The following is a 26,446-nucleotide window of genomic DNA, read 5'->3' as shown; positions in this document are numbered from 1 at the left end:
TGTAAAAAAGGTCATAAAAAAGAAGAAATAACTAAACGAGATCACCCATACATACAGTCTGGCAGGTAGGAGCCTCCCCCATCCCAAAGTCACTCACCCCTTCCAGGTATTTGTCACTGTTCGGCGTGCCTGGCGCCACGAAAGAGCGTTTAGGGCTGGAAAAGCCCACACAGGTTGATACCTGTCCACTGACCTGCGATGCTTCCCCAGGACTGGAAGAGTGGTCTCCCCCGGACAGTACCTGTGCACAGTCCAAAGAAGCCTCCTCAGGATTGGTGTCCATCTCCGAGGTGCCTGTCCCAGGAAGCGCAGGAACCAAACAGGGCCCATGGACCTGCTCTCCAGACCCCCCCACCGAGGCTTCAGAGGCCGCCGACGCAGAAACCTTCAAAACAACTGGATCCTGGGTCTTAGCCCCCACATCTGACCCTTCATCCCCAGTATCAGGGTTTAGCACTGTAAACCGGTTGGAGGTGGGCACCTCTGGCCTCCTATGCTTTTCCACCACCACCCTTTCAGGTACCACCCTCCTCTTCTTTCTTTTCCCTTTGTACACCTTCCCGGACTCTCCATTATCTGAAGATGCCGATCCAGTTGACCCGCCTGCCGAAGACGACCTCATCTTCCGCGTAGGGGTTCGGGAAGCCGAATCTTCTGACATCTCACTCAGCAGACTATCCTCCCAAGCTCCCGTCAGCAGCTCCATCTCCTCCTCAGTCCCCGTCGGACGGACCTCCTTTACTGCACTTTCCCCTGGGGCTTTCGCCATCCCCGCTGCCGCCGCTCTAATTTCCTCAAGAACCACTTCTATTGGCCGGAGGGGAGAGCTCGCAGCACCTTCCTCGTTGCCCAGGCCGGCTGCCTCCGCATAGGTCCGTTGTCTATTTGGACAGTCTTTGTACAAATGGCCCTCCTTCCCACAGCCATTGCACACTCGAGCCTCCCTGCAGTTGGCTGCCCCGTGACCTGGTTTCCCACAGTTTCTGCACTTCAGTAGATTGCATCCCGTGGCCAAATGACCGAAGCTACGGCAGTGTCTACAAAAACTTGGTTGGCCTGAATAAAACAGGTACCCCCGGTCCGCTCCAATGGAGAAATAGGCTGGTGGGTGAACCAACTGATCAGCTCCTTCCGGATCTCTGTTCAGTGCGACACGGAACTGTCTCCTCCCTGACCAGATTCCATACCCGTCCCATAAATACCGCACCCCGGGACTCACTTTACCAAACCGGCCTAGAAAAGCCCCAATGCTGTCATCCCCCACATAGGGGTTGTAAATGTGCACGGTGATGACCTTTAAATCCAATCGGCACAAGGGGAGAACCTGAAAGTTTGAGAAAGGATCACTGGCTGCCTTCTCTTTGCAAGTGTCCAAACACCGCCTATACAAGCCCTCGCTGTTTAGAGACAGGTCGTAGCCCTCCGCCGCCATATTCCGCTGCAAGCAGTAAACGTGCCCTGGGTCCACCTTTAACCCTTCAATGATCATTGTCCTGATGAACCATTCTCTATTTCCAATTTGCTGGCCCTTGTAATTCCAAACGAACTGCAATGTATTGCGCAGTCCAGCCCCTCTGGCTGACTGTTGATCCTGCCCTCCGGCCATCGGCTTTTAACTCAGCGAGCTGTGGGGCACCTCGGTACCAAGCTTGATCTGAGCCAAAAGGCCGAGAAGCGATAACCCACAAATGGAACCCTGCAGCCGCCGGGCACCCGGGGGTCTCGGCAGACTTTGGCGGTTGGTTTGGCAAAAGGTGACGGCTCCTCCTCCTCCTCCCCCACCCACCCACCCACCCAACCTTTCACTGGCGACAGACAGGCGGGTGTTTTTTTATTTTTTTAAAGTCGCTAATTCGTCTTTAAGTCACTAGCTCTTTACGCCTAGTGCGACAACTATTTGTTCAAAGCCCGGCAAATACGCCAGTCGTCGGGCTTGAACTCAATTGCCCTTAGCGACTACTTGGGAGTGGAAAAATACACCGCTCCGATTCTAAGTCAAACGCATGAGCAAAATGTCTCTGCGGCGGCGGCGTCATCATCTCTGTCAATTTCTCTTGAAACAAGATATAGCGGGCTCTGCAAGAAGCAAAGCCCTTCCAAAAATACGTTGAACTCATGAGTGTTCCTCTCCACGGAAGTCTTTAGTAAAAGGCGAAAGGCTTGTGCGTAATGAAGAGAAACCAGAGTCGTATGGAAGTCAGAGGTCGGTCGGGGCCCAAGACAGACTGTGCACTCTTGGCCGGTAACTCGCGGGTGGGTGGTCACCCAACCCACTCTGCCAACTTTTCGAGGGCTGTGTGTGGGTAAAAAGTCAGACAGACAGACAGACACTCACTATCCTGGCCAACGTTTTTTTTTTTTAAGTAAAATGGCGGGAAACGGGGGAACCCACGAAAAGCGCTTCGCCCTACTTTCACTTTGGATCTTTCTTCTTTTTCCTTTCTTTCTGCTAGCTGTTTAGATAGCTTTGTGTCTTTTTTATCCTTGACAACGGGAGAATTGTGTTGCACCGTTCCCGGAGGTACTGCAATACCGGGTCGATGCGTGGAGCGGACGGAGCAAGCCCCATTTCTGACTCCCTGTTCGAAAAATCCATTTAATATGTAGTCCCCCGATGGGGGACGTATCCGATATTAAACTGATAAGAACAGATTTTTTTTATTTTTTAGAAAAAATAATTTATTACCTTCAATACCATTCATTTTTACAAAATCATATTTTAGCAATCAAAATCAAATAATGGCATTATTTTAAATCTATTTACAAAATTAATCAACAAACAAAAACCCTCAGGGGAGCATCATCCCTCCCCGTCATACCTAACCAATACCTTTCCTTATCTCCCTGTCCCTAATCTATACCCTTACGTCTCTATAATAATCCCAGTCCTAAACCCCCTTTCCACCTCTCCCGAGCAGCATGCTGCCCCCACTTCAACTCCTCCCTCTTCATCCTCCCCCTCAAATCTCCTTCCACCCTCCTTACTATCCCTTCCACCCCCCAATCTCTCCCTGTCTTGACCAAGTTCTGCCTGGCTTCCCACAGCCCCCGCTTAAAGAGACTCATGAGAAGCCAGAGCAGAAACCCGTCCCTAACTGTACCCCTCGCTCTCCCTACTCCTCCCTCTAACCTAGCCCAAGTCAACACAAAATCCCCTCTTACCATTCCTAACAACACCCGTGCCATAGCCCACACTACTCCGGCAAAGGCACAGTCCCAAAAGGCATGACGCACAGTCTCCTCCCTGCCACAAGCAGATCTTGGACAGGTGGGGGATCGCGCCAAACTATGCCGGTACATAATTGAACGCACCGGCAAGCACTTATGGAGGCTCAACCAATTCAGGTCCTTGAGCCTGTTGTCCAGGCCCCGCGCCTGCACTCCCTCCCAGACCACTTCCGAGATACCCACTACAGGCGCCGGACTCCCTGCCCGTCTGACCTCCTCGTACAGGTGCCTGTGGTCTAAACCTACTCGGGCGACTTCAACCTCGGGGTGCGCACGCAACCACTTGGCCGCATGGCCAAAGTGCCACGGCAGCTGTTCCGCCCGAGGACCCGTGTTAGACCACACCATTACGCTTCTCGCCTGATACGAGAAGAACACCCGCAGGAGGTAACCGGGCGGGTGTATCACCGGATGAGCAAGCTCTGTCAACAAAAAAGAAACAAATTGCGTCCAGCTTGAGGGGGAGATGCGGTACCCCCCTACCTCCCTCCCCGATGGGACAGAGCATGCATGCCCTGGCGACCCACTCGTACCTGCCTCCCCACATGAACTGAAACACAAGCCTCACTAGAGGCCTCTTCAGACAAGCCGGCAAAGGGTAGATGTACGCCAAATACAAAAGAGACGGCAATACAACCACCTTAAGAACCAGGACCTTGCCTATAAAGGACAAAGACCTAGCCCTCCACATCGCTAGCTTCCTCTGTACCACTGCGATGCCCATGTTCCAGTTCAGCGTCGCTGAGCTGGAGTTCTCAAAATGGACCCCGAGAATCCTCAGAGCCCCGTTACAGAGAGATAACCACCCGGGCACATCCGTCCTACCTCGCCATTTTCCGAAAAACTTGACGGAAGACTTTGCGTGATTCAGAACCGCTCCCGACGCTCGGGTGAAGTCCCCAATTATGGCAAGGGACCTTGTCAGGCACGAGTCCTTGCAAAGCAGCAAGGAAGTGTCATCGGCGTACTGCGTCATCTTAACACACAGCCCGCCACTTCTAGGGATCAACAAGCCCTCCACCCCTGTGTCTGCCCTAATGGCAGCCCCCAGAGGCTCCATGTACAGAACGAAGAGGAGAGCCGAGAGCGGGCACCCCTGCCTGACCCCATGTCAAAAACATCACCCATGTGACTGTTTACGCTTACCCGGCACCCCGCTCCTACATATAATGTACGGATCCATCCTATAAACTTCTCCCCAAATCCTAATCTACCTAGCACTCTGAATAGAAAATATCTATTCACGCGATCAAAGGCTTTCACCTGATCAAGCGCTGCTACCATTAAAGGCAGACCTCTATCTTCTACCCAGGCGATGGAGTCCCTGATCAACTGTAGGTTCCATCTAATAGAGCGTCCCTCTACCCCGCACGTCTGATCCTCATGGACGACGTAGGGAAGGGCTGTGCGCAAACAGTCCGCTAAGACCTTTGCTAGCAGCTTATAATCTACACACAGCATGGTCAACGGCCGCCAGTTGCCGAGGTCAGTTGCTTCCCCCTTCTTATAAAGAAGAAGCACACCAACCGCCATTGATCCCCCTGGGACCCCCGTCTCAAGGATGGCCTTAAAGACTTCGAGGACCACCGGCCCAAGTATACCCCAAAACTTGAGGTAAAACTCAGCTGGCAGCCCATCCATCCCAGGCACCTTTTCCCATCCTCCTGAGGGCACTCTCAACCTCTTCTAGGGTGATCTGATCCTCCATCACGTCTCTAATGTCCTCCGGCAATCGCTGAGACAAGTGTTCTAAAAACACATTTCCCTGCTCTACATCTATTTCCTTTTCCTTAAATAAACCTCAAATGGTCAGTTGTCACCCTGACCATTCCCTCCGGTTTTCTAACTATACTCCCATTTTCTTCCCTAACACCGTGCATTACCTTCCTACTCTGTCTGGCCCTAACTGACTTAAAGAACATTGCGGAACAAGTCTCATTATGTTCTAGAAAGCCATTGTGTACACGCTCCAGGAAAGCCCGAGCCTTCCGCTCCTGCAGCTCCCTGAGCTGCGCCTTCAGGGCTGCAGATCTCTCCCAGTCAATCAACCCGCCGAGGTTGCCTGCCTCGTACTCGAGTTCGATTAACCTTTGGATACGATCCACCTCCCTCCTTTTCTCCCTTTTCTTCCTCCTACAATACCCTATTATAAAGGCCCTCATTCTTCCCTTAACTAAATCCCACCACTCTAACACCCCCTCGCACATGGACCGGAGGCCTTCAAGCCCCCGAAAGAAACCAAAAAAGGCGTCAACGAAAGCTTGCTCCTCCAGCACATCCCGATCTAACTTCCAGTACCCCCTACCGAAGAGGCAGACTGGCTTCCCCACCCGCAGGAGCACCCCGTCATGGTCCGAAAAGAAAACAGGAAACAAACGCCCAGACAACTGACCCAAAGACCTGGATAAGAAAATATAGTCGAGCCTCCGCGCAACCCCCCTGGAGTTGCGCCATGTAGGACCGGCCATTGTCGGAGCAGTGTGCAGGCCACCATCAACCAGTCCATGGCAAGCCATTAGCCCGGTGATGGCGCCTGCACTACTATCCCCCCCTACCCCTAACTCTATATTAAAATCCCCCCCATCACTAGATACCTATTTGTGATACACAGGGGCGCCAGACAGTCCACCATCTCCCTCCTGTGTGCCGCCTCCTGTGGCCCATACACCACCACTAATCTAAACTTACAATCCCTTATTGTGACATCCACCCCCAAAACCCTCCACCTTTACCTCCCTGTGCCCACATAAAATCCCTACCCCTGTTGAGTGCACCCCTCCTATACCCCATATTGATTCTCCCTTATCCCACTCCCTCCTAAATCTACAGACATCCCCTCCATCCCTCAGGTGAACCTCCTGTAAAAAACAAAAATCAAAACCCACACCCTCCAAAAAACTAAAAACCGCCCTCCTCTTAACAAAATTCCTTAAACCCCTTACATTTAAACTAACAAAAGTAAAATTTAACCCCATTTATAGAACTAAAACTGACACACAAATACTTCACACCAATACTAAACCCAAAACAGAAAAACCAAAACAGGAGACTCACCCGATGCTCCCCTGTCCCTCCATCTTGTTTCCCCAGGATCCACCACCAGTGTCTGACTCCCCCACCGTCAAATCCAAAACATCCCCCTTACTACTGACCGGGGATAACCCGTTCCCATACAGGTATTCTGTACCTCCCTCTGTCCCCCCACTCAGTGCCATCACCTGGCGGTTCAGCTCCTCCAGCGGTGTTAAAAAAGACGAAGGAGAGGGAGCCCACGAAGGTCCTGCCACTTCTCCCCCCCGCCTCACTTCCTCTCCTCCACTCACTGTCCACAGTTTCCACCTTTTTCTTCCTCTTCTTCTTTTGTAATGTCCCCACGAGGCCTCTCTCCCCTACCCCCTCCACTCCCCCCTCCTTTTCTCTCCTTTTCCCTCCTTCCCCTCCTCTCCCTCTGCCCCAACCCTCTCTCCTTCTATCTCCACCATCACTCCTTCCATCCCGGCCTCCTCTCCTTCCATCTCAACCATCACTCCTTCCATCCCGGCCAACTCTCCTTCTGTCCCGGCCACCACTCCTTCTGTTCCAGCCCCCACTCCTTCTGTCCCGTCCACCACTCCTTCTGTCCCGTCCACCACTCCTTCTGTCCCGGCCCTCTTCTCCTCTTTCTCCTCTTCTCTCTCTGGCTTCTTCGGTGCAGTTCCTCCCTCTCTGCCTCCACCTTCTGCGCGCTCCTCTCCTCTTCTTCCCCCATCCCCCGCTCTCGCTCCCCCCCCCAGCTGCAGACGCGTATGACCTCTTCCTAACCGGGCAGTCTCGCCATAGGTGCTCCACCGAGCCATACCCGTGACAAGCCTTTGGCTCGACACAGTCCCTCGCCCTCGTGCTCTATTGATACACAAATCCTGCACTTCCTTGTACTGCACGAGGCGAGAATGTGACCATAGGCCATACATCGCCTGCAGAACGGGGCTGACGTGCATAAAACAACGTCCCCATGTCAGCCCCCAGGGAGAACATAGCTGGGGGATGAAGGTACACCCCAATTCCCTTAGGGTCCTCTCTTAGGAGGGCCTGATAACCTCTCCTCCCATTCCAAAAGCCCAATGAATCCTTGAGGTGCCTTACTGAGGAGATACTATCCATATATCTCCCCAGAAAGGCCCCCACCTCTTCATCCTTAACGTAGGGGTTGTACATGTTGACTGTTACAACCCGAAAATTATTCCTCGCCAGACTCTTCACCTCATACTGGTCCATTGGCCATGTATCTCCCACCGCTCTCACTTTTTTTAGGATCTCATCGTGCTTGTTCTCGGTGTAGAAAGCCACGTCAAAAGTCCCATCCAGCGAGTTGCCTTGAAGGCAAAACACATCTTTAACTGTCAGCTTCAGTATTCCAATCATGATTGTTCTCCCAAACGTCTCCCTTCCAAATGGCTCCTTCTCCTTCTCCCTCCACGCAAAACGCAGGGTATTTGCAAGTCCGATCCCCGGGACCGACCCATTTGACGACCTCTGCGCCATCTCCGCAAAGAGATCGACGCTCTCCTCCAGACAAAAAAACAAAAACAAAATTAGGGAAAATGATTTGATCAAAATAATCAATACCTTTTTTTACCGCCCTCCTATCTCCGACCTTTCGGCTCAGCGAGCTGTGGGGCACCTCGGTACCAAGCTTGATCTGAGCCAAAAGGCCGAGAAGCGATAACCCACAAATGGAACCCTGCAGCCGCCGGGCACCCGGGGGTCTCGGCAGACTTTGGCGGTTGGTTTGGCAAAAGGTGGCGGCTCCTCCTCCTCCTCCCCCACCCACCCACCCAACCTTTCCCTGGCGACAGACAGGCGGGTGTTTTTTAATTTTTTTACGTCGCTAATTCGTCTTTAAGTCACTAGCTCATTACGCCTAGTGCGACGACTATTTGTTCAAAGCCCGGCTTGAACTCAATTGCCCTTAGCGACTACTTGGGAGTGGAAAAATACACCACCGCTCCGATTCTAAGTCAAACGCATGAGCAAAAAGTCTCTGCGGCGGCGGCGTCATCATCTCTGTCAATTTCTCTTGAAACAAGATATAGCGGGCTCTGCAAGAAGCAAAGCCCTTCCAAAAATACGTTGAACTCATGAGTGTTCCTCTCCACGGAAGTCTTTAGTAAAAGGCGAAAGGCTTGTGCGTAATGAAGAGAAACCAGAGTCGTATGGAAGTCAGAGGTCGGTCGGGGCCCAAGACAGACTGTGCACTCTTGGCCGGTAACTCGCGGGTGGGTGGTCACCCAACCCACTCTGCCAACTTTTCGAGGGCTGTGTGTGGGTAAAAAGTCAGACAGACAGACAGACACTCACTCACTATCCTGGCCAACGTTTTTTTTTTTATGTAAAATGGCGGGAAACGGGGGAACCCACGAAAAGCGCTTCGCCCCCCTACTTTCACTTTGGATCTTATTTTTCCTTTCTTTCTGCTGCTAGCTGTTTAGATAGCTTTGTGTCTTTTTTATTCTTGACAACGGGAGAATTGTGTTGCACCGTTCCCGGAGGTACTGCAATACCGGGTCGATGCGTGGAGCGGACGGAGCAAGCCCCATTTCCGACTCCCTGTTCAAAAAATCCATTTAATATGTAGTCCCCCGATGGGGGACGTATCAGATATTAAACTAATAAGAACAGATGATTCAAAGTTTTTATTCATCTTTTCATACATTCTAGACGGTGAACACATTCCCTCATTTATAACATACCCCCTCAACCTCTTTTCAGCCCAACAAAACACTGGTTTTCAACTCGTTGTACACACCACTTCATCACATTCCCATCATATATTTTACAGTTGAAATACCCGTTCGTCAAAAAACATTTTGCCACCGACTGACATTCTATGATCCAACATGCGCTTGACCCTCGTTCTTTTGCGTGGGACCCCAGCAAAACAAAACCTACACTGTACCTCACTAAAAACCCTCACAATCCCACAACAGCCAACAAAAACTCCCATCTATGACCCACCTATCTGGCCAGCCCTAGCCCCCCTTTCCACCTCTCTAGGGCGGCATGATGACCCCACTTCCTCTCCTCCCTCCTTATCCTTCCTCTCAAATCTCCCTCCACTCGCCTCACTATTCCCTCCACCCCACAGTTTGCCCCCGACTTAACTAACACTTGCCTGGCATCCCACAGCCCTTGTTTAAACAGGCTGACGATCAGCCACAACAAAAAACGTTCCCTCCTCACCCCTTCTGCTCTCCCTATTCCTCTCTACACCCTCGTCCATGTTATAACAAAATCCCCCTTAACTCTACTTAGTATACCCTGTGCCCTGGCCCACACTACTCCAGCGAAGGCACAGTCCCAGTACATGTGACGTATCGTCTCCTCCCCAACGCAAGTTGGTCTCGGACACTGAGGGGACCGTGCCAATCTATGCCGGTACATGATTGATCTTACCGGTAAGCACTTGTGGAAGCTTAACCAGTTTAGATCCTTGAGGCGATTGTCTAGACCCCGCACCTGTATGTTATCCCAGACCACAGCAGGGGCCCCCACCACTGGGGCCGCACTGACACTCCGTCTAACCTCCTCGTACAGATGTCTGTGATCTAAACCTACTCGGGCAACTTCAACCTCGGGATGCGCACGCAGCCACTTCGCCGCATGACTGAAGTGCCACGGCAGCTGTTCCGCCCGAGGACCCGTGTTAGACCACACCATTATGCTCCTCGCCTGGTACGAGAAGAACACCCGCAGAAAGTATCCGGAGGGATGAATCACCGGATTTGCGAGTTCATTCAACAAAAACGACACAAAAATCGAGTCCAACTTGAGTGGGAAATGTGGAACCCCCCTCCCACCCTCCCCGATGGATGAGAGCATGCGAGCCCTGGCGACATACTCATACCTGCCCCCCCACATGAACTGAAACACGAGCCTTACTAGCCCCCTCCTCATGCTCGCTGGCAATGGATAGACGTATGCCAAGTACAGGAGGGAAGGCAGTACATCCACCTTCAGTACCAGGACCTTGCCCAAGAAAGACAAAGATCTGGCCTTCCACATTGCCAGCTTCCTCTGAACCACAGCCACCCTCATGTTCCAGTTCAGTGTCGCAGAGCCGAAGGTCTCAAAATGAACCCCAAGAATCCTCAGGGCCCCATTACAGAGAGATAGTCCTCCGGGCACGTCCGTCCTGCCCCGCCATCTGCCGAAAAACTTAACAGACGACTTGGTGAGGTTAAGGACCGATCCCGACGCGCGGGTAAAGTCTCCAATTATGTCCAGAGACCTTAGCAGGCACGAGTCCTTGCACAAAAGCAAAGTGGTGTCATCTGCGTACTGTGTCACCTTAACCTGTCTAGGATGAGGGTGTCGCTAGCGGCACTCCCCCCCCACCCCCACTGAAAAGGCAGAGCCGCGAAATTCAAAAAAAATATTTTTTTAAAATATTTAACTTTCACACATTAAAGTCCAATACAGCTAATGAAAGACACAGATCTTGTGAATCCAGCCAACATGTCCGATTTTTAAAATGTTTTACAGGGAAGACACAATATGTAAAGATGTAAATCTATTAGCTAAAAACACATTAGCATAATCCACCATCTTTTATTTGTCCACCAACAACAGTAGCTATCACTAATTCGGCTAAACTAAGATATTTATAGCCCCTAACCAAGAAAAAAACTCATCAGATGACAGTCTGATAATATATTTATGGTATGGGATAGGTTTTGTTAGAAAAATGTGCATATTTCAGGTAGATGGCATAGGTTACAATTGCACCCACCGTCACAAATGGACTAGAATAACTACATAGAGCAACGTGTTTACCTACTTACTAATCATCAAACATTTCGTAAAAATACACAGCATACACTAATCGAAAGACACAGATCCTGTGAATACAGACAATATTTCAGATTTTCTAAGTGTCTTACAGCGAAAACACAATAAATCGTTATATTAGCATAGCACATGTGCAAACATTACCCCAGCATTAATTCTAGCCAAAGTGAGCGATAACGTAAACATCGCCAAAATATATTATTTTTTCACTAACCTTCTCAGAATTCTTCAGATGACACCCCTGTAACATCACATTACAACATGCATATACAGTTTGTTCGAAAAATGTGCATATTTAGCCACCAAAATCATGGTTACACAATGACAAAAGTAGCCCAGCTGGTGAGAAAATGTTGGTGCGCCATATTAGACAGTGATCTACTCTTATACATAAATACTCATAAACGTGACTAAAAAATATAGGGTGGACAGCGATTGATAGACAATTTAATTCTTAATACAATCGGATTTACATTTTTTAAATTATCCTTACTTTTCAATACAGTTTGCACCAAGCGAAGCTACGTCAAAAAACATGGCGTCCTAAGCCACTAACATTTTTCGACAGAAACACGATTTATCATAATAAAAATGTCCTACTTTGAGCTGTTCTTCCATCAGTATCTTGGGCAAAGGATCCTTTCTTGGGTCTAATCGTCTTTTGGTGGAAAGCTGTCCTCTTGCCATGTGGAAATGCCAACTGCGTTCGGGATGAACTGGAAGCGTGCCCAGCGATTCACAGCGTTTCAGAAATAAATGTCCCAAAATCGCACTAAACGGATATAAATTGCTATAAAACGCTTTAAATTAACTACCTTATGATGTTTTTAACTCCTATAACGAGTCTTAACATGACCGGAGAAAGATTACTCCCAACACTAATGCTTGGAACAGGTGCGGGTCGGTGTCCTCCACGCGCATGACGCACCAAGAAAAGAGTTGCTAGCTACAGGGTTTTTTAATTGATAGTGCCTGTGAACGCGCAATCGACCCCATTCAAATCGTCATCACGTAAAGGCATCCAAGGGAAGACGTAAGCAGTGTCCGTATACTCTATGCAATAACAGTGGCCTTTTAACTGACTCCAGATCAGGGGCCAACATTTCTGAAATCTGACTCCATGTCAGGGAAATTGCTGTAGAATGGGTTCTGTTCCACTTAGATACAAAATTTCAACTCCTGTAGAAACTATAGACTGTTTTCTATCCAATAATAATAATAATATGCATATTGTACGATCAAGAATTTTGTGGGAAGCCGTTTCAAAAATTACACGATTAGCATAAATAGTGACAACAGCGCCCCCAGCCTGAACAGGTTAACACGCAAACCGCCGCTCCCAAGAACTAACAAACCCTCCACTCCTACGTCAGCCCTAATGGCAGCCGCTAGGGGCTCCATATAGAGCACGAAAAGGAGTGCCGAGAGCGGGCATCCCTGCCTTACCCCTGAGGAGAGGCCGAACACGACACCCAGATGGCTGTTAATGCTCACCCGGCACCCCGCTCCCACATACAACACCTTGATCCACTTTATAAAACGATCGCCAAAGAAAAACCCTACTGACGCGATCAAAAGCCTTTGCCTGATCAAGCGCCGCTACCATTAAAGGTAGACTTCTATCCTCAACCCAGGCGATGGAGTCCCTGATCAATTGGAGGTTCCACCTAATGGAACGGCCCTCCACCCCACACGTTTGATCCTCATGGACAACGTAGGGAAGGGCTCTGCGCAAACGGACTGCCATGACCTTAGCTAGTATCTTATAATCTACGCACAGCATGGTCAAAGGCCGCCAGTTGCTAAGGTCGGCGGCGTCTCCCTTCTTGTAGAGGAGGGACAGCACACCTACAGCCATTGACCTGCCCGGGACACCAGTCTCGAGAACCGCCGTCAGGACTTCGAGGACCACCGGTCCAAGCATACCCCAAAATTTGAGGTAAAACTCCGCCGGCAGCCCATCCACCCCAGGCACCTTCCCTTTCCCCATCCTCTTGAGGGCGTTCTCCACCTCCTCTAGTGTTATCGGGGCCTCCATCACCCTTCTAATGTCCTCCGGCACACGCCGGGACAAATGTTCTAAAAACATGGTTCCCTGCTCTTCCTCTACTACCCTCTCCTGAAAAAACTCCAGGAAATGGTCAGTTGCCACCCTGACCATCTGAGCCGGCTCCCTGACCATCCTACCCTGTCTATCTCTCACCCCATAAAAAACCTGTCTTGCTGCTTTTCCCTAACAGATTTAAAAAACACTGCTGAGCATGTCTCATTCTGCTCTATGAAATCTGAGTGTGCACGCTGCAGGAAAGCCCGGGCCTTCCTCTCATGCACCTCCCTGATTTGAGCCTTGAGGCTGGTTGCATGCTCCATGTCCATTGAGCTTCCGAGGTTGCCAGCCTCGTACTCTAGCTCAAGTAACCGTTGGAGCTGCCCCACCTCCCTGTTACATTACCCACAAATAAAAACCCTAATCCTGCCTTTGGCTATCTCCCACCACTCCAAAACCCCTCCACACATAGGTCGGAGACCCTCAAGCCCTCGAAAAAAAACACAGAAATTGTTGACAATCTCGCTCCTCCAGGATGTCCCGGTCAAGCTTCCAGAAACCCCTACCAAAAAGGCTGACCGGCGCTTTGACCCTAAGGAGGACCCCGTCGTGATCCGAGAAAAACACAGGCAGCAACCGCCCAGACAAAAGCCCCATGGATTTAGGTAGAAAGACGTAGTCCATCCTCCGCACAACCCCCCGGGAATTACGCCACGTGGGGCCCGCCAACGCCACGGCAGTGTTAAGGCCACCATCCACCAGACCATGACTTGCCATAAGTCCGGTGATGGCCCCTACACTACCATCTGCTACCCCTCCTAGATCTACATTAAAATCCCCTCCCACCACTAAAACCCTGTTTGTGGCACACAGCGGTGCCAGCAGCTCCACCATCTCCCTTCTCTCTGGCACCGTCTGTGGCCCGTATACCCCTATAACCCTTAGCCTAAAATCCCCTAATCCTATGTCTACCCCCAAAACCCTCCCCTGCATTGCTACGTGTATTCCCTCTACCTTCACCTCCCTTGTGCCAAACAAAATCCCAACCTCCGCTGAGTGGACTCCCCCCACACTCCACACTGACTTCCCTTTATCCCACTCTTTTTTTAAACCGCTCCACATCCCCCCCAGCTCTCAAATGCACCTCCTGCAAAAAAACAAAAAGTAAAATCTATGTTGGCTAACCAACTAAACACTGCCCTTCTTTTTATCGGGTCCCTCAGACCTCGAACATTCATTGTCATTATTTGGATGTCCGCCATTTACACTAAATAAGGAAGATCTGAAACCCTGTTCAGCAGTCCTCCACTTACCCTGTCCTATTGGTACAGACCCTCCTCCAACAGGGGTCCCACTCCTACATCTTCGGAGGCTCCCCCAACTCTCCCACCTCCCACCTCCCCACCCTGCAACTCCCAAAACCCTGGGAATGGGGTGGGGATAGGGAGTCCCGGCGTCCCAGAAATAGCCTGAGACACCCCATCCCCTGATGGCATAAACAGTGCCTCTGACGACTGCATCCCCTCCATTGTGAAAACCGGGATACCCCCGTACAAAACCTCTTGATCCTCCCTCTCCGTGGTTTCTCCACCCACTCTCCTCTCCTCCCGGGTACCCCAGACCATGGGGTAGCTGACTGGGATGTGGGGATCCGGTGACCCAGACATGTCCTGAGACACCCCATCTCCCGCTGGCTTTCCCAGCACTTTTGTCTCCCGCTCTACCTCCATCTGGCTGAGTGGGATGGATGATTCTGTCAAACTGGGGGGAACCACCTCAGTAGCACTCTCTTCCTTCCCGCTCTGGCCCTCTCCCAGCTCAATCAAGGTCCTCTTCTTCTTCTTCCTCCTCTGTATTTCCCCTCTGTCAGAAAGAACCCTTTATTCCTCCCTGGTCTTCTGTTCTGTGGAGGCTACCCTCTTTTGTCCTGGGGTTTCCGGTAAGGGCGGTATGGACACCCATTCCTCGTTCCTTGTTTGCGTGCCCTCGAGCTCGCCCATCATCTCCCCCAAACAGGCCCCTACCCCTTCCTCTATGGACGCTGTGTCAAGGGACGAGCCCATCTCCCCTGTTGCTCCCCCCTCCTCTACTTGTTGCTTGCTTTTGGGTGACTTACCCTCTTCCATCTGTGTCTCCGGGACCACCCCCAGACCCACAGAGGTCCCCTCTCCCACATCAGGGTGACCCCCGACTTGTGGCGCTTGCAAGGACACGGGTGGCTCATCTTTTTCTCCCCTTGAACTCCTCTTTGCTTCCTCATCTCGACTGTGGCCTAGGCCACCTTCCCTTCCCTTCTCCTCCTCCTCCATGCCTTTTCCTCTTTTCATCCTTTCCCCGGCTGCTGCTGCCGCGTACGAGCCTTGCCTCCCCGGGCACTCCCTGTACAGGTGTTGTCTGCTACCACACCCATGGCACTCTTTTGGCGCTGTGCAATCCTTGCCCTCGTGTTCCACCGATTGGCGGAAACGGCACTTCTGCGCACTACATGCAGCTGTTACGTGCCCATATTCTCTGCATTTCTTACAGTACGGAGGTTGGCGAGTGTAAAAAAGCATCCCTCTATCCGAACCCAGCGAGAAACTTGCCGGGGGATGGAGGAACCCATCAAAACCTCCCTGATCCGGCCTAAGGAGCACCTGAAATTGACGTCTGCCGGTCCAAAACCCCAGGGAATCTATTACGTACCTTGCCCCTGATGTGACTTCGCAGAAACGACTCAGGTATTCTCTTATTGCGATATCCGCCACATGGGGGTTGTAAATATGTACATTAATTACCCTAAAATTCGTTTTCGCCAGGCACGTCACTTGGAACAACAACAGCGGCCTCTCCCCAGCCCCAGCCTTAGCTCGGTCCATCATCGCATCACACATACCTAAAGTGTGGAAAGTCACGTCGTACGCATCCTCCATCGCATTTCCCTGGAGACACATCACCTCCTGTACTCGAAGCTTCAGAGCCCCCATCAGCACTGTTCTTGCAAAGGTGTCCCTCGGCATCCGTCCCTCATTCTCCTTCCACGCAAAACGTATCGTGTTTTTGAGTCCAGTCCTAGGGACCGACCCAGCTCCACCTTTAGCGTTTGCCATCTCTTCCCGGAGAAAACCTGCAGGTTCCAAAATGTTTCCTATAAAGAAAATAAACCTGCCCTTTACGCCCTCCTACCTTTGACCCTTGACCCAGAGAGCTTTGAGGCACCGCAGTACCGAGCTTGTATCTGAGCCAAAAGGCCGAGAAGCGATAATCCACAAATGGAACCCTGCAGCCGCCGGGCACCCGGGGGTCTCGGCAGACTTTGGCGGTTGGTTTGGCAAAAGGTGGCAGCTCCTCCTCCTCCTCCTCCCCCACCCACCCAACCTTTCCCTGGCGACAGACAGGCGGGTGTTTTTATTTTTTATTTTAAAGTCGCTAATTCGTCTTTAAGTCACTAGCTCTTTACGCCTAGTGCGACGACTATTTGTTCAAAGCCCGGCTTGAACTCAATTGCCCTTAGCGACTACTTGGGAGTGGAAAAATACACCACCGTTCCGATTCTAAGTCAAACGCATAAGCAAAAAGTCTCTGAGGCGGCGGCGGCGTCATCACCTCTGTCAATTTCTCTTGAAACAAGATATAGCGTGCTCTGCAAGAAGCAAAGCCCTTCCAAAAATACGTTGAACTCATGAGTGTTCCTCTCCACGGAAGTCTTTAGTAAAAGGCGAAAGGCTTGTGCGTAATGAAGAGAAACCAGAGTCGTATGGAAGTCAGAGGTCGGTCGGGGCCCGAGACACACTGTGCACTCTAGGCCGGTAACTCGCGGGTGGGTGGTCACCCAACCCACTCTGCCAACTTTTCGAGGGCTGTGTGTGGGTAAAAAGTCAGACACAGACAGACACTGTCTTCGGTCCTTTGTACAGGTGCGGGGTGAGTCCTTATCAAACTCGCCTCATTCTTCTCCTCTGGATAAACTACCGTCCCATCCTTCGGGGCCCAGAGGAGATCCCTCCCCTAGGCGCATTGCCCTAGGCGCCGCAGCGCTGTCAGGCCGTGGCCGCCGGGACCTAGGGTGTTGTGGGGGACCCTTCACTTGGGGTCGAGGCCCCCTTCCTTCTGTACCACCCCAGGGCTTCCGTGGCTACCATAGCCACTGCCTGGGCGGTGGTCTCTACGTTCTTCGCTACCAGCAGGTTACGGGAGGACCACAGGGCGTCCTTCAGGCACGTGAGGGTGGGCCAGAGCTTGGTGAAGGCCTTCGATGGAATGGGCCTTCGGCCCACCCCGTACAGCACGAGCTGAGGCGTTAGGTCCTTCCCTGCTGGCAGACACGGAGTGATCAGGGGGCCTGCTTCCTTCCACAGGTCCCTGGCGGCTCTGCACTCACAGAGGAGGTGCCTCACCGACTCCTCTTGGCCGCAGCCTGGTCGGGGGCACGCGGGTGTTCTCGCCATGCCCCATGAGTGCATAACGGCCCTGACCGGGAGGATCTTGTGGGCGACCATCCAGGACAGGTCCCGGTGCCGATTCAGGAGAGCAGGATGGGCCAAATTACGCCAAACCGTTGTGGGCTCGCCTATAGCAAGCCCGCGTACTGGACACACTGGTTCCCGATCCTGCACAAGAGAGAGAGAAGAGAGCGGTGTTTAGTTAAAACCGTGACTGCTTCTTTTTCCAGTTTAAAATGTCTTAAAAATTTCTGGAGCTGGGCGTAGTGAGTGGGGAGCAGGAAAGAGACTGGGGAGCAGGAAAGAGACTGGGGCTCGCAGGTCGACTGGGATCAGCCCCAGAGTCCTGAGGTAAGATCCCAGCCAGAACCGTGCGAGGGCCTGGGTCTTGTTGTTGGCCGGGGAGGTGGCAAGAGTGAGATGTAACGCTGTGTAGCGGCTGCCCAGGAACAAGTAGAGGTCAGGCAAGCCTTTCCCCCCCTTGGACCTGGGCCTCTTGACCACCTCCCTCCTCAGCCTCTCCCACTTGCTCCCCCACAGGAAGTAGAACAGCATCCGCTCCAGGGCTTAAAGACTCCTTTGTGGCGGGATAAAAACAGAACTGATTAATAAAAGCACAGGTAAAATCACAGCTTTAACGATTAAAACCTTGCCCTCAAAAGTCAGCTGTCGTAGTCCCCAAAAACCCAGTCTCTGTCTTACTGTCCCCAGGATCCCATTCCAGTTGCCGCTCCCTCCTCCCTCCCGGTCAAACTTTTCCCCCAATACCCTTATGTCCGTCGTTTTGACCGTCAGTGGTAGTCTGGTCAAGTCTGGGTCTGCCCATGGTCTGAAAAATTGGGCCTCGGTCTTGTCTCTGTTCAGTCTCGCCCCAGAGGCTCGTCCGTACCAGTCGGTCCTGTCCAGGGTCCTGTCGACGGATAAAAGGTCGGTACATAAAATGTTGACGTCGTCCATGTAAAAAACGCACTTGGCGGTCATCCCCCCACTCCCCGGGATACCCACCCCATTGATCCGTTGGTCCCTTCTCAAGACCTGTGCCAGTGGTTCAATGCAGGCCACGAACAGAAGGGGAGATAATGGACAGCCCTGACGGACGCCGCAGTGTACTCCCACCGCTTTTGACAGATGCCCATTTACGAGGATTTTGCTGGTAATGTCCCCGTACAGCAGTCCCACCCAAGCTAAAAACCTGTCCGGGAAACACATTTTTTGCAGTACCTTAAAGAGGTACTGGTGCGAGACCCGATCAAAGGCTTTTTCAAAATCTAAATTTAGGACTACAAGCCGCATGTTTCTGTCTCTCGCATAACAGATGGCATCTCGGATCAGTATCAGGCTGTCCGTGATCTTCCTTCCGGGCACGGCACAGGTTTGGTCCGGGTGGATCACCTCCCCTATAACAGAAGACATTCTGAGTGTTAAAACCTTGGTAAAAAGTTTCAGTCAAAATTTAAAAGGGTGATCGGTCTCCAGTTCTTCAGGTCAGTCCTGTCGTTTTTCTTATATAGAAGAGTCACGGTCCCCACTCTAAAACTGTCAGGTAGTCTGTCCAGGTGTTCAAAGTCAGTAAAAAAAGTCAGAAGTTCGTCGGCTAAAACATCCCAAAAGGTCAGATAAAACTCCAAAGGGAGGCCGACCTCCCCCGGTGATTTACCCCTCTTAAAATGCTTCAGTCCTTTGTCGATTTCTGTCCTCGTCAGGTCTTTTGTCAGGTCGTCTGTGTTGGGTAGGGTCTTGTCGATGTGGGTTAAAATGTCCCCCATCGTCTCTTCGCATACCTCTTTTACCCCAAACAGTTCCCCATAAAAATCCTCGACTACTTCTTTTATTCCCTCTGTATCTGTTTTTAAAACCCCATCTTTATCTTTTAAACCCGTCATTGTCCTACCCTTGCTAACTATTTTCTTAAAAAAGTACCTAGTGCACTTCTCCCCCTCTTCTAATTCCCTTTCTTTACTTCTTAAAATAACCCCCTTGCTTTTCTGTTCTGCTAAAAATGCCATCTCCTTCATTACTTCTTTAATTTCTTGGTTAAAATCAAGGCCCTGTTGGCATAAATTAAAATACCTTTCCAGTCGCTTTTGCAGTCCCACCATGCGTCTATCTTTTTCTCTGCTTTTTTTCTTTCCTATCTCTCTAAAGAAGGTCCTCGTCCTTCCCTTCACCATTTCCCACCACTGTGCTCGTGTGTCAAAAAGGTCCTGTAGCTTCTGCCACTGGCTGAACGGGGGAACGTGGGAACCCATGAAACCCATGAAAAGCGCTTCGCCCTACTTTCACTTTGGATCTTTCTTCCTTTCTTTCTGCTGCTAGCTAGCTGTAGCTTTGTGTCTTTTTTATCCTTGACAACGGGAGAATTGTGTTGCACCATTCCCAGAGGTACTGCAATACCGGATCGATGCGTGGAGCGGACGGAGCAAGCCCCATTCCCGACTCCCTGTTCGAAAAATCCATTTAATATGTAGTCCCCCGATGGGGGACGTATCAGATATTAAACTGATAAGAACAGATTTTTTTTCATTAGAAAAAATAATTTATTGCCTTCTATACCATTCATTTTTACAAAATCATATTTAGCAATCAAATCAAATAATGGCATTCTTTACAATCTATTTACAAAATTAATCAACAAACAAAAACCCTCAGGGGAGCATCATCCCTCCCCGTCATACCTAACCAATACCTTTCCTTATCTCCCTGTCCCTAATCTATACCCTTACTTCTCTAAATTAATCCCAGCCCTAAACCCCCTTTCCACCTCTCCCGAGCAGCATGCTGCCCCCACTTCAACTCCTCCCTCTTCATCCTCCCCCTCAAATCTCCTTCCACCCTCCTTACTATCCCTTCCAACCCCCAATCTCTCCCTGTCTTGACCAAGTTCTGCCTGGCTTCCCACAGCCCCCGCTTAAAGAGACTCATGAGAAGCCAGAGCAGAAACCTGTCCCTAACTGTACCCCTTGATCTCCCTACACCTCTCTACCCTAGCCCAAGTCAACACAAAATCCCCTCTTACCATTCCTAACCACACCCGTGCCCTAGCCCACACTACTCCGGCAAAGGCACAGTCCCAAAAGGCATGGCGCACAGTCTCCTCCCTGCCACAAGAGGATCTTGGACAGGGGGGGATCGCGCCAAACTATGCCGGTACATAATAGAACGCACCGGCAAGCACTTGTGGAGGCTCAACCAATTCAGGTCCTTGAGCCTGTTGTCCAGGCCCCGCGCCTGCACTCCATCCCAGACCACTTCCGAGATACCCACTACAGGCGTCGGACTCCCTGCCCGTCTGACCTCCTCGTACAGGTGCCTGTGGTCTAAACCTACTCGGGCTACTTCAACCTCGGGGTGCGCACGCAACCACTTGGCCGCATGGCCAAAGTGCCACGGCAGCTGTTCCGCCCGAGGACCCGTGTTAGACCACACCATTACGCTTCTCGCCTGATACGAGAAGAACACCCGCAGGAGGTAACCGGACGGGTGTACCACTGGATGAGCAAGCTCCGTCAACAAAAAAGAAACAAAAATTGCGTCCAGCTTGAGGGGGAGATGCGGTACCCCCCTACCTCCCTCCCCGATGGGACAGAGCATGCGTGCCCTGGCGACCCACTCGTACCTGCCACCCCACATGAACTGAAACACTAGCCTCACTAGAGGCCTCCTCAGACAAGCCGGCAACGGGTAGATGTACGCCAAATACAAAAGAGACGGCAATACATCCACCTTGAGAACCAGGACCTTGCCTATAAAAGACAAGGACCTAGCCCTCCATATCGCTAGCTTCCTCTGTACCACTGCGATGCCCATGTTCCAGTTCAGCGTCGCTGAGCCTGAGGTCTCAAAATGGACCCCGAGAATCTTCAGGGCCCCGTTACAGAGAGATAACCCCCCGGGCACATCCGTCCTACCGCGCCATCTTCCGAAATACTTAACAGAAGACTTTGCATGGTTGAGAACCGCTCCCGACGCTCGGGTGAAATCCCCAAAAATGGCAAGGGACCTTGTCAGGCACGAGTCCTTGCAAACCAGCAAGGAAGTGTCGTCGGCGTACTGCGTCATCATAACACACAGCCCGCCACTCCCAGGGATCAACAAGCCCTCCACCCCTGTGTCTGCCCTTATGGCAGCCCCCAGAGGCTCCATGTACAGAACGAAGAGGAGAGCCGAGAGCGGGCACCCCTGCCTGACCCCTGAAGAGAGGTCAAAAACATCACCCATGTGACTGTTTACACTTACCCGGCACCCCGCTCCGATATATAATGTACGGATCCATCCTATAAACTTCTCCCCAAAACCTAAACTACCTAACACTCTGAAAAGAAAAGATCTATTCACGCGATCAAAAGCTTTCGCCTGATCAAGCGCTGCTACCATTAAAGGCAGACCTCTATCTTCTACCCAAGCGATGGAGTCCCTGATCAACTGTAGGTTCCATCTAATAGAGCGTCCCTCTACCCCGCACGTCTGATCCTCATGGACGACGTAGGGAAGGGCTGTGCGCAAACGGTCCGCTAAGACCTTTGCTAGCAGTTTATAATCCACACACAGCATGGTCAACGGCCGCCAGTTGCCGAGGTCAGTTGCTTCCCCCTTCTTATAAAGAAGTGACAGCACACCAACCGCCATTGATCCCCCCGGGACCCCCGTCTCAAGGATGGCCTTCAAGACTTCGAGGACTACCGGTCCAAGAATACCCCAAAACTTGAGGTAAAACTCAGCCGGCAGCCCATCCATCCCAGGCACCTTCCCTTTTCCCATCCTCCTAAGGGCACTCTCAACCTCTTCTAGGGAGATCTGAGCCTCCATCACATCTCTAATGTCCTCCGGCAAACGCCGGGACAGGTGTTCTAAAAACACATTTCCCTGCTCTACATCTATTTCCCTCTCCTTAAAAAACGACCGGAAATGGTCAGTTGTCACCCTGACCATTTCCTCCGGCTTTCTAACTATACTTCCATTTTCTTCCCTAACCCCATGCATTACCTTCCTACTCTGTCTAGCCCTAACCGACTTAAAGAACATTGCGGAACAAGTCTCATTATGTTCTAAAAAGCCATTATGCACCCGCTCTAGGAAAACTCGAGCTTTCCGCTCCTGCAGCTCCCTGAGCTGCGCCTTCAAGGCTGCGGTTCTCTCCCAGTCAATCGACCCTCCGAGGTTGCCTGCCTCGTACTCGAGTTCGATTAACCTTTGGAAAAGATCCACCTCCCTCCTTTCCTCCCTTTTCTTCCTCCTACAATACCCTATTATAAAGGCCCTAATTCTTACCTTAACCAAATCCCACCACTCTAACACCCCCTCGCACATGGACCGGAGGCCTTCAAGCCCCCTAAAGAAACCAAAAAAGGCATCAACGAAAGCTTGCTCCTCCAGCACTTCCCGATCTAACTTCCAGTACCCCCTACCGAAGAGGCAGACTGGCAACCCTACCTGCAGGAATACCCCGTCGTGATCCGAAAAGAAAACAGGCACCAGCCGCCCAGACAATTGACCCAAAGACCTGGGTACAAAAATATAGTCGAGCCTCTGCGCAACCCCCCTGGAGTTGCGCCATGTAGGACCGGCCATTGTCGGAGTCGTGTGCAGGCCACCATCAACCAGACCATGGCAAGCCATTAGCCCAGTGATGGCCCCTGCACTACTATCCCCTCCTACCCCTAAATCTATATTAAAATCTCACCCTATCACCAAGTGCCTATTTGTAACACACAGGGGCGTCAGACAGTCCACCATCTCCCTCCTGTCTGCCGCCACCTGTGGCCCATACACCACCACTAACCTAGCCCTAAACGTGATATCTACCCCCAATACCCTCCCCTGTATCACAACAAAAAAGCCCTCTACTTTTACTTCCCTATTCCCAAACAAAATCCCCAGCCCCGTTGAATGAACCCCACCTATTCCCCAAACTGACTCCCCCTTATCCCACTCCCTCCTAAACCTATCCACGTCCCCTCCATCCCTCAGGTGAACCTCCTGTAAAAAACAAATCAAAACCCACCCCTTCCAAAAAACTAAACACCGCCCTCCTCACATTTAAACTAAACAATATAACCGAACTATTCATTAATAAAAAACTCCTCAACCAAAACCCAAACCAAAAAAACAGGAGACTCACCCGATGCTCCCCCCCTCATCTGACAGGGACGTCCTCTCCTCTCCTGTCGTCCCCCCCATCTCCTTCCCCCAGACTACTTATCGGTGACCCCACGTCCCCATATAAGTCTGCCATCCCTCCCTCCCCTGCCTGATCCAGTGTCTTACCCTGGCTGTCCATCCCCTCCGGCATTTTTTTAAAAAGCGTGTTTAACTTAGGATCCTTTTGTGAGACCGGAAAACCCGCCCCCTCTCCCCCCCCCCACACTTTTCTCCCTCCCACTGACCATCGTCTAATTTTTCTTCTTCTTCTCATACCCCGACCCCAAAAGGTCTCTTTCCTCCCTTTCCTCCACTCTCCCCTTCTCCTTCCTTTTCTCTCCTTTTGCCTCCTTTCCCCCCTTCTCCTCTTCTGCTTCCATCACCTCTTCTCTCTCTGTTCCAACCACCTCTCCTTCCATTTCGACCACCTCTCCTTCTGTCCCGGCCACCTCTTCTCCTGTCCCAACCACCCCTCCTTCTGTCCCGACCACCACTCCTTCTGTCCCGACCACCACTCCTTCTGTCCCAGCCCTCTCCTCTTCTTTCTCCTCTTCTCTTTCTCCTTCCTTCGATGCAGTCTTCCCGCCTTTGCCACATCCTTCTTCCTTCTCCTCTCCTCTTCTACCCCATCCCCTGCTCTTGCTCCCCCTCCAACTGCAGCCGCGTATGACCGTTGACGAGCCGAGCAATCCCGCCACAGTTGCTCTTTAGATCCACACCCGTGGCACACCTTCGGCTCGTCACAATCCCTGGCCTCGTGCCCCCCAGATCCACAAACTCTACATCTTCTAGTACTGCACGAGGCCAGGATGTGTCCATAGGCCATACAGCGCCTGCAAAATGGGGGCTGACGTGCATAGTACAATGTCCCCCTGTCAGCCCCCAGGGAGAACATAGCTGGGGGATGAAGGTACCCTCCCAGTCCCTTAGGATCCTCTCTGAGGTGGGCCTGAAACCCTCTCCTCCCATTCCAGAAACCCAGGGAATCTTTTAAGGGCCTTGCTGAGGAGACTCCATCCATATATCTCCCCAGAAAGGCCCTCACCTCTTCATCTTTTACGTAGGGGTTGTACATATTTACTGTCACAACCCTGAAGTTGTTTCTTGCCAGACTCTTTACTTCATAGTAGCCCATTGGCTTCTTGTCACCCTCCGCTCTCACCTTCTTTAATATTTCATCATGTTTGTTTTCTGTATAAAATGCAACGTCAAAAACTCCCTCCATAGAGTTTCCCTGTAGGCAAAACACGTCTTTTACCGTCAGTTTAAGTATTCCCATGAGGATTACCCTCCCAAATTGCTCCCGTCCAATAGGATCCTCTTCTTTCTCCCTCCATGAAAACCGAAGAGTGTTCGCTAGTCCAGTCCCTGGGACCGACCGATTGGTAGAACTTTGCGCCATCTCCGCAAGGAGAAAGACGCGCTCAAAAATCCTCTCCTCTCGCTCTAGACAAAAACAAATTAATGGAAAGCAGAATCCAAAAGTTAAATTTTCCACAACTAAAACGTCCTCCCTCCGGGCTTCCCTCGACCTTCTGACTCAGCGAACTGTGGGGCACCTCGGTACCAAGCTTGATCTGAGCCAAAAGGCCGAGACGCGATAACCCACAAATGGAACCCTGCAGCCGCCGGGCACCCGGGGGTCTCGGCAGACTTTGGCGGTTTGGCAAAAGGTGGCTCCTCCTCCCCCCTTCCCTGGCGACAGACAGGCGGGTGTTTTTTATTTCTTTTTAAAGTCGCCAATGCGTCTTGAAGTCACTAGCTCTTTACGCCGCCTAGTGCGACGACGACGACTATTTGTTCAAAGCCCGGCAAATACGCCAGTCGTCCGTCGGGCTTGAACTCAATTGCCCTTAGCGACTAGTCAAACGCATGAGCAACAAGTCTCTGCTGCGGCGGCGGCGGCGTCATCATCATCTCTGTCAATTTCTCTTGAAACAAGATATAGCGGGCTCTGCCAGAAGCAAAGCCCTTCCAAAAATACTTTGAACTCATAAGTGTTCCTCTCCACGGAAGTCTTTAGTAAAAGGCGAAAGGCTTGTGCGTAATGAAGAGAAACCAGAGTCGTGTGGAAGTCAGAGGTCGGGGCCCGAGACACACTCTGTGCACTACTAGGCTGGGATCTCGCGGGTGGGTGGTCACCAAACCCACTCTGCCTACTTTTCCACGGCTGTGTGTGGGTAAAAAGTCACAGACAGACAGACAGACACTCACTATCCTGACCAACGTTTTTTTTTTTTTTTAAATGGCGGGAAACGGGGGAACCCACGAAGAGCGCTTCGCCCTACTTTCACTTTGGATGTTTTTTTCCCCTTGCTTTTTTCTTTCCTTGACAACGGGAGGAATGTGTGTGTTGCACCGTTCCCGGAGGTACTGCAATACCGGGTCGATGCGTGGAGCGGACGGAGCAAGCCCCATTTCCGACTCCCTGTTCGAAAAATCCATTTAATATGTAGTCCCCCGATGGGGGACGTATCAGATATTAAACTGATAAGAACAGATTTTTTCTTTTGGAAAAAGTTTTATTGACACCTTTCCTTTAAAAACAGCTCATACATTTTTTACATCAGTTATACACATAAAAACAGCAATAAGGCATAAAACACAGCATTTGAACATTACATTTAAATTGGGTAAAAAGTACATGTTGTTTTAAAACAATGAAAAACAACCATGAGTAAAAGTACTTTTCTAGTAAAAACATCAAATCTGTAAAAGCCATTTAAAATGTGTACGAATGATTTAAAAAAAGTAAAACATTTTTAAGACATGAAGAAAACATGTT

The 26,446-nt window shown here is 51.1% G+C and overlaps 5 non-coding genes and 3 pseudogenes across 5 annotated transcripts; all 8 read right to left on the bottom strand.

Annotated features, from left to right (window-relative positions):
• Positions 1 to 2,072: 2,072 nt before the first annotated feature.
• LOC129819231 (U5 spliceosomal RNA) lies at positions 2,073 to 2,189 on the bottom strand. The gene has a single exon (XR_008754063.1). It is a non-coding gene; the product is annotated as a U5 spliceosomal RNA (small nuclear RNA).
• A 310-nt stretch (positions 2,190 to 2,499) lies between these two features.
• On the bottom strand, positions 2,500 to 2,683 carry LOC129819217 (U2 spliceosomal RNA). The gene has a single exon (XR_008754056.1). It is a non-coding gene; the product is annotated as a U2 spliceosomal RNA (small nuclear RNA).
• A 5,619-nt stretch (positions 2,684 to 8,302) lies between these two features.
• LOC129819230 (U5 spliceosomal RNA) lies at positions 8,303 to 8,419 on the bottom strand. The gene has a single exon (XR_008754062.1). It is a non-coding gene; the product is annotated as a U5 spliceosomal RNA (small nuclear RNA).
• Positions 8,420 to 8,734: 315 nt separating this feature from the next.
• Positions 8,735 to 8,901, bottom strand: LOC129819215 (U2 spliceosomal RNA; annotated as a pseudogene).
• A 7,819-nt stretch (positions 8,902 to 16,720) lies between these two features.
• Positions 16,721 to 16,837, bottom strand: LOC129819233 (U5 spliceosomal RNA). Its single transcript, XR_008754065.1, has one exon. It is a non-coding gene; the product is annotated as a U5 spliceosomal RNA (small nuclear RNA).
• Positions 16,838 to 19,883: 3,046 nt separating this feature from the next.
• Positions 19,884 to 20,060, bottom strand: LOC129819214 (U2 spliceosomal RNA; annotated as a pseudogene).
• Positions 20,061 to 25,611: 5,551 nt separating this feature from the next.
• Positions 25,612 to 25,728, bottom strand: LOC129819228 (U5 spliceosomal RNA). Its single transcript, XR_008754060.1, has one exon. It is a non-coding gene; the product is annotated as a U5 spliceosomal RNA (small nuclear RNA).
• A 281-nt stretch (positions 25,729 to 26,009) lies between these two features.
• Positions 26,010 to 26,185, bottom strand: LOC129819210 (U2 spliceosomal RNA; annotated as a pseudogene).
• Between the last annotated feature and the right edge of the window lie 261 nt (positions 26,186 to 26,446).

The sequence above is a fragment of the Salvelinus fontinalis genome, chromosome 21 (assembly GCF_029448725.1).
Source record: "Salvelinus fontinalis isolate EN_2023a chromosome 21, ASM2944872v1, whole genome shotgun sequence".
Lineage (NCBI taxonomy): Eukaryota > Metazoa > Chordata > Actinopteri > Salmoniformes > Salmonidae > Salvelinus > Salvelinus fontinalis.
The sequence above is the reverse complement of the archived record's forward strand: the minus strand, read 5'-3'. Positions and strand labels throughout refer to the sequence as shown.